This window comes from Talpa europaea (assembly GCF_964194135.1).
Source record: "Talpa europaea genome assembly, chromosome: 7".
In the NCBI taxonomy this organism is placed as follows: Eukaryota; Metazoa; Chordata; class Mammalia; order Eulipotyphla; family Talpidae; genus Talpa; species Talpa europaea.
This window is the reverse complement of record NC_140074.1, coordinates 11,787,699-11,795,647: the sequence shown is the minus strand read 5'-3', so window position 1 is coordinate 11,795,647 and position 7,949 is coordinate 11,787,699.

The following is a 7,949-nucleotide window of genomic DNA, read 5'->3' as shown; positions in this document are numbered from 1 at the left end:
TGAGGAGCCTTGTGGAGGAACCCTCGGGAAAAGAGACAGAATTGGGGGAGGTGTTGATGGAAGGAACTTAATCTAGGGGCTCAGGATGTCTAGGAGGGCAGGGCCAGAATGTTTCCTAGTTGTACTGCGGGCCTTTGGGTAGAGATGTCTGACCAGGCTCTTTGCAACTTAAAGCACCACTCTGTCCAGGCTCCCACCCGATTCAGCCCAAATTTCAGCTGCGCTTTCTCTTAGCTCCCAGGACTTCAGAAGGAACTTAGAAGGGGGTCTCCCTGGTCTTCCATCGCCAGGTCAGGAAACACTGTCTTCGATAAGCAAAGACCAAGTCGATTCTCCCCATTTGAAGGAGGAACAAGTGAGGTCCAAGGCTGCCAGGTATCTGACCTATGCTCTATATGTCCCAGGGCTTCCTCTTAAACTGCAAGTCCCCAAAACCTGGCTGAGAACTACAGGCTACCTTGTTTCTCAGGTCATCCTGGCCCCCTCCCCTGCCTTCTAACAAGACAGCACTCTCTCCCATGAAGAGGCTGCATGTCTTGGCTTTTCCCTTTTTTCCTCAGAAGCAGCCAACTCAAGAGACATCTCATGCTCCCTGATCCACCATCATCTGCCCCTCCTGTAGTCTAACCTGAATTTCCCCTGATTTTATGACACCACCTTTCCTTCCCAGAAAGAAACCTTGGCTCCCACTCTAGAAGTTACCTCATCAAAGGGCTATTCTCCACAACCCAGCCCCTCCCCAGCCCCAGGGCAGAGCCAGGACCTGGACTAGCCCAGCATCTATCTCTGCAGCTCCTGAAGGCAGCCACCAAGCAAGGGTGGCTGGCCTCTTGGAACCATGTCTCACACTTGACCTTTGCTTGGGATCCACCCTCATCTCCTTGTCTCCACGGCACAAACACACACACACACACACACCCCATCCTGGGGCCCAAGCTCTATGGTCCACCTGTCCAGACTAGCCTTCTGTCCTGCAGGCTGACACACCCAACCCAGGCAGTCCCCTATGGCAGAATGTCTCACATAGGTTAGTGAGAGAAGCAGTAAGAGGGAGCCTGAGGGAGACAACTTGCCATCATGCCCATGAATGACATCCCCACCTTTCCCCGGGATGCTCCATGGAAGACCCCAGGTCCCAGGTCACCAAACACCCCAGTTTTATGCATAGGCAAAGTGAGACCCAGAAAGGGGCTTGAGAACGGGCCCAAGGCCTCCAGGACAGACTTGATCTAGGCCTGAATTCTATGTATAATCCTATGCATCCTCCATCCCTGCACAAAATAACCTCCTTGCCACAGATAGCAACCAGTAAGGAGACTTGCCAGAGAGGGTTGTGGGGGACCAGAGGACTCACAGATGGATCCCAGCTCTGGCAGTGACATCCTTGCCCTGCAGGGTTTTGGAAAGTTGGAAGCCTCTGAAATCACTCTCTGTTCTGTGCTAAGGGGAGGAAAACAACCATTCACCTGGTAATCAGGGGTCCTGACCACTGCCATAAGAACTGGAGGTAGGGAAGGAGCTGTCTCCCCTAGTGACAGAGTGCATCAGCAGCAGGAAAAAAAAATAAAACCAACTAAAAGTTATGATCTGCTTCTTTTTTAAAAAAAATATGTATTTATTTATACAAGAACCGGGGTACAGTCAGAGGTGCAAGAGGGTGAGAGAATTCACCAGAGACAGCGGGGAGCAGACAGACCAAAGACACTGCTGAGGGGAGCAGCGGGCGAGACAGGAGAGGTCTGCCGCACCACTTGGGTTTCTCCCTGGCCAGGTGGGAATCGAACCTGTGCTGCAGAGGCTGTGGACAGTTTCACAGCGCAGCACTCAACCGGCCGCACCACCAGGGAGGCCCTTGATCTGCTTCTTATTATCACCATCCTCAGCAATTCTAAATTATCAGCAATAAAAATACTTCTCCCAGATGGGGTGAACCTCTCCCCAATTCCCCCTCTTTGAACACTGCTGTTTCTAAATACATATTCACCCCCTAAATTCCTGCCTATCAAATCCATATTATTTCTTAGACCATATGACAACTTTATTTCCTTTGGAGAATTTTTGGAACCTAAAGGGCCTCTTTTTCTGAATGTCTACTTCTGAGCATCTCAAGAGGTATTAATCAGCTCCTCCTTCATTTATTCATTATTCACTCATTCATTCATTCATTCATTCATTCATTCACAAATTCAGTGCCATGGAAACCCTACCAAGTGGCAGGTGCTGGAGTGCAATGGAGTGCAATGGAGAACAAACCAGAGGCCCAGCACTGAAGGGTGAACAAAGCAAAGCAGTAGGGAAGCTGGTGAGTGAATGAGCGCTGATAATAGAGGTAATAAGCACAGAGGCCTGGGCCTCCCTGGTAGCGCAAGAGGTTAAGCACGGCACTATGAAGCAATCCGCAGCCTCTGCAGCACAAATTCAATCCCCGGCTGGCCAGGGAGCAACCCACATGGCACAGCAGACCTCTCCTGACTCTTCCACTGCTTTCCTCAGCAGTGTATTTCCATCGATCTGCCTGTTCTGCTCCCCACTCTGTCTCTGGTGAATCCTCTCACCATCCACACCTCTGGCCTGTACCCCAGTTCTTGTATACATAAATAAATAAATCTTAAAAAAAAAAATAGGGCCTCCACCGGTTCGATCCCCAACTGCTCCCCGGCCACCGGAGGAGGGTCCCACATGGCGCGCAGACCTCTCCTGCCACCTGCTGCTCCCCTCAGCAGTGTACTTTGGTCCTTCTGCCTGTTCTGTTCCCCACTCTGGCTCTGGTGAATTCTCTCACCCTCCCGTGCTTCTGACTGTACCCAGTGCTGTATAAATAATTAAATAAATATTAAAAAAAAAATAGCACAGAGGCCTATGGAAGTTGAGAGGAGCGGTACCAAAACTTGGGACTGGGGGCATCGGTAAGCCTTCCTAGAGGAAAAGGACCTCTGCTTTAACAACTGAGAGATGACAAGGAGTTAGCCAGGCGGAGGGATGTAGGGCAGAAAGGATCAGTTCCTCTGAAAAAGTCCCAATTGGAGTCTGGGAAGTGACAACAGGGAAACTCTATGTGCTTGGAGTCGGGAGTGTGGTTCTACAGGAAGATCAAATGCCTCGGCCAGATCAGAAACTGTCTAATACTTGCTCCAGGGAGTACTGGGGGGCGGGGGGCATGGAAGCAGGGGGCAGAGGTAGCTTAGTCTGTTAGGAAGTTCAGCATGGCTCTTCGGGCGTGAAGGCACAAATTTGGGGGGGAAGAGCAAGAGTGGAAAAGAAAGACTGGTTAGGAGGCTGTGGCAGTCATGAAGGCTGGAGGCGGTGGGGGCTGAGACAAAGGGAGTAGCATTGGGGGTGGAAAAAGGGATTGGGCTGGAGCAATGGTGCTGGGGAATGGTTCACGTGAGGGTGCAAGAACAGGAAACACCAAAGTGTCCCCTGGGTTTCTGGCCAGGGTGGTACCCTTGACTGAGGCTGGAACAAAGGAAGAGAAAGAGTCTCAGTGCTTAAGCAGGTGTTATTTTCATATTTCTGATAAGATTTCTTAAATTCACACCACTTTTTAAATGTGCCATCACATCTGTGTGTGGGATTTCTGGTGCTGTAGGTCAAGCAACCCTAAAACATCCTGTGTGGGGAAGGGTTACTCTGGAGGATTAAAGTGAAAATTAGTGAGAGATGCTACAAAAAAAGCACATTTAATTAGCTCCACCACACTCTGCCAGTCACTCGTCCACTCAAGTCTGGTGCTGGGAGATAGACAAGTGGCCTGACCTCAGAATTTATAATCTAGTAACTCAAAACATAATGTAGGATTATAAAATACTGACACTTTCTCAGAAACCATTATTTTTGCCTCTTTGTTGTTTTTATAAGTGCATAGCTTTTGTTATAATAATGCCCATCAAAGAATATATGAAAACCATAAGAAATAAAAACACATTGCTCAGAATTCAGCCACAACATAATGCCTATTAATGCTTTCATTCTTTTTTTATCCTTTAATCTTTCTAATTACTCTGTTGACATAATTAAAAACAATTCTGTATGAGCCTGTTTGTATAATGCCCTTTTCATTTAATGCCATGATTATAGAATAATTATCAACTCTTCAGAATCATGATTTCATTTTGTCAAGAGACAAAACATACTTTCTCTATCCTCCATCATTAGGTATTTAGTTTGCTTCCAGCTTTTGAAATTTTTATCTTCTTTTTTCATTCATAAATATTCATTTATACTTCAATGTTCCAGTGGGATAAGTAACAGCATAATGAAGATCTTTGGGCAAAGTCTTTGTCTACATGGTCGATGATCTAAGGACAGATTCTCAGAAATTAAATAACTAGGACAAAGAATATGAGAAATATTCAGGTTTATTTTAAACCTTTATATATTCATCTCTTGAAATCATTCTTTTTTGGTGTGAGGTAGGCATCTAATTTTTTTGCTTTCCAGAGACAAAAAGAAGGAATCTTCTTCAGGTGCCCTCCATAGCCCTCAGCTTCTTCAAACTCCTTTGGAGAACAGGCGGCAACATCACAAGCTGTGATGCTCTTTGCCCTAATTATAAGAAAGTGTTTTTCCTTGTTCTGTGAGTAACTGACTTTCTCTAAGTGTCCTACTTTCTGATGAGTAACTGAGAGTGTGCTTCCCACTTGAACTTTGTCAGAAGTGCTTGTGCCAAATAAGCTAAGAGGCCCACAAAATGCTCAAAAGTAATTTTTTAAAAAGAGAGACACTAAACACAACTGGGAATGAAGTTAATATGTGTAAAGCACTTAGCACCGTGCCTGGCACTGTTAAATGCTCAATAAGTAGTATTTATTCACTCAACAGATATTCATTAACTCCCTACCAGAAGCCAGTACCATGCACTGAGACAGAAACAGCTAGCACCCTCCCCAAGCAGTCCTGTCTAGTGGGCAAGACGGTCTTATATGATTACACAATGGGTGGTTATTATGTGTTAAGGTACAAGGGGCCTGAGGATGTGCTGTATAGCAAGAGGTAATAGTCTAAGGGGGCATCAAGGAATTCTGAAAAGTGAAATAACAGTCTATTTAATGAGTGGAGATTTGAGGTCTAGGCTGGACAGAAGCAACTGGCCGATGTTATAAGGACAGGCAGAGAAGATTCCCAGCACTTTTTCAATACCCCTGAAATAAGGACCTATCCCCAGGGTCAGGCTGAGCTTGGGATCAAAATGAAGCACCCCTGGCCAGTGCATAAAGCAAAGGCAGGGCCTCCCTGGTGGCGCAAGGGGTTAAGACGCAACCTATGAAGCTATATGCACCCACACAGAACAGCAGACCTCTCCTGTCTCACCTGCTGCTCCCCTCAGCAGTGTATTTCAGTCAATCCGCCTGTTCTGTTCCCCACTCTGTCTCTGGTGAATCCTCTCTCCACCACACACACCTCTGGCCTGTACCCCAGTCTTTGTATGCATAAATAAATAAATAAATATTTTTTAAAATAATAAATTAAAGGCAAAGAGCATGGAGTTTCTAAGTAGAGAAGAAACTCAGAGGAGGCCAGAGGCTTGAAAGGCAGGGGCAAAGGCTTGGCGGTGAGCAGGTGTTGAGGATATCTGCACAAGAGATTACATATTTCAGGAGCTAGTTAAGGAACTGGAAGTAAGGAGGATGTTGATGATACTGGCAAGGAGGAGGGAGGGATGGGTAGTGCTGTAAGGTAACAGAGGGGAGATGGGAAGGACTTAACAATGATTGGAATGAGGACAGGATGATCGTCAGGAGGACTTAGATGTGATGGGAACTGGGACAGGTGGTGACAGTCAAGGTGAGAGAGGACAGGGAAATGGAACCAGCCAGTGCCAGGGTTGGATTCGAAACAGCTGATAAAGAAGACAGGGTTGGATCAGAGAACAACTTTCCTGGGCTTGGGTCTGGGGCCAGGATGTTGGCAATGCTGGAGAAACTGGGTCAAGTGATAGCATAGTTAAGAAAGTTGCTGTGATTGTGAGGTAGAGATGATGCTGAGGGTGACAACTGAATGACAAGGTCAGAGATGAGTGATGACCATGAAGGTGACCCAGAGGTGACAGGAAGTGTGGGAGGTGATGATAGTTATACTGGTGGCAAATTAGAAACACCCACCCCACCTGCTCCCCTGGGCCTGTTTCAACATCAGAAATGTTTCCTAGGCCGCAGGTCCATGACTCAGTACCATCCATCATCCAGGCCCCAGATAAGATCTCCAGGCGCAGCTACAGCCAGGGGAGCTGGCTATATGCCCATCAAGGGACAGAGGCATGGAACCTTAGTGTCATTTCTGCCTCTCTTTCATCCACATGCACCCAAATCTGAGGCCCACCAAGAACCCCTAAAATTCCCTCTACTTGGAGAAACAATCGACATAGCTAGGACTGTATGTATTCCAGCAAGCTTCTTCCATAGCTGTTCCCATTGGAAATTTCTGGGCCTTCTAAGCCTTTGTGATAACCATCCCTGGGAGGAGAGAAAGGAGGAGTCGGATCTCAAGGGGCTGCTCTGAGTAATTCCACCCATTCATCCCACAAAAATTTATTGAGCCATTTGCCACAAACTAGGTGCCAGCTTTAACAACCAAGCCTATATCTCCCTGCCTCCATGAAGCACAATCTGGGAACAGATGAGCAAATGGCAGTCAGCATCAAAAAAGAGCGCTTGTCATAGAAAGAGGAAAACTGCTTTTTAAAATCTGAGGAGAATAGATCCCATGAGAGGAAATCTCAGGAGCTATGCTAGGGAGCCTTTTTGCTCAGCTGAATAAAAAAATAATAATAAAGGACAGTAGAGAGAGCAATCAGAAGGGAGAAAGGAAGGAGTAGAGATGAAAAGGGAAAGAAAACCTGTAATGGGGCCGGAGTTAGAGTGCTAAATAGGGTAAAGATGCCAATGAGAAATGGCCACTGCAGAGCTGCCAAAATGATTTCCAAGAATGGGATATCTAATACTCAGTTGGAAGGTGTTGGGTTGGTGCAAAGTAAACTCCTTCCATCTCCTCAAGTCTTCTTCACAGTTTACCCCTGACATAAAGACCTACTCTCTCTTCTCTCTCTCTCTCTCTCTCTCTCTCGCTCGCTCGCTCGCTCACTCTTTTTCTTTATAGCAGTTTTATTGGGCTATAGTCCACAAACCATCAAATTTACCCTTCAAAACTATACATTTCAAATTATTGTTTAATTCCATTTGTTTATTTTCTTTGCCATTGGAGTCAAGCCCCCAAGACATCTAAGACCAATGCCAAGGAGTGTATCACCTGTGTTTTTTTCTTTTTCTTTTTTTTTTTTTAAAGATTTATTTTTTATTTATTTATACAAGCACTGGGTACAGTCAGAAGCGCGGGAGGGTGAGAGAATTCACCAGAGCCAGAGCGGGGAGCAGAGCAGGCAGAAGGACCGAAGTACACTGCTGAGGGGAGCAGCGGGCGGCAGGAGAGGTCTGCGCGCCATGTGGGACCCTCCTCCGGTGGCCGGGGAGCAGCCGGGGATTGAACCGGTGCTGCAGAGGCTGCGGGCAGCTTCTTCGCAACCCAGAGCTCAACCGCTGCGCCACTGGGGAGGCCCACCTGTGTTTTTTTCTATATATTTTTTGGTATTAGAGCTTACATACAAGTCTTTATTTTAGTTAAATTTGTGTATAATGTAAGATAGTGGTCTATTTCATTCTTTGCATGTGGCTGTCCAGTTTTCCCAGCACCATTTGTTAAAGAGACTCCTTGCTCTATTGTAAGCTCATGACTTCTTTATCATAAATTAGCTGTCCATATATGCATGGGGTTATTTCTGGGTTCTCAATTATGTTCCATTGACCTATGTGTCTGTATTCCAGTACCATAGTGTTTTAATTTGTATAGCTTTGTAATACAGTTTGAGGTAAAAAAAAAAAAAAAAAGAACTTTTTTATAGTGAAAGAAATCACCTCAAAAACAAAAAGTCAATCTACTGATTGAAAGCTATTCAC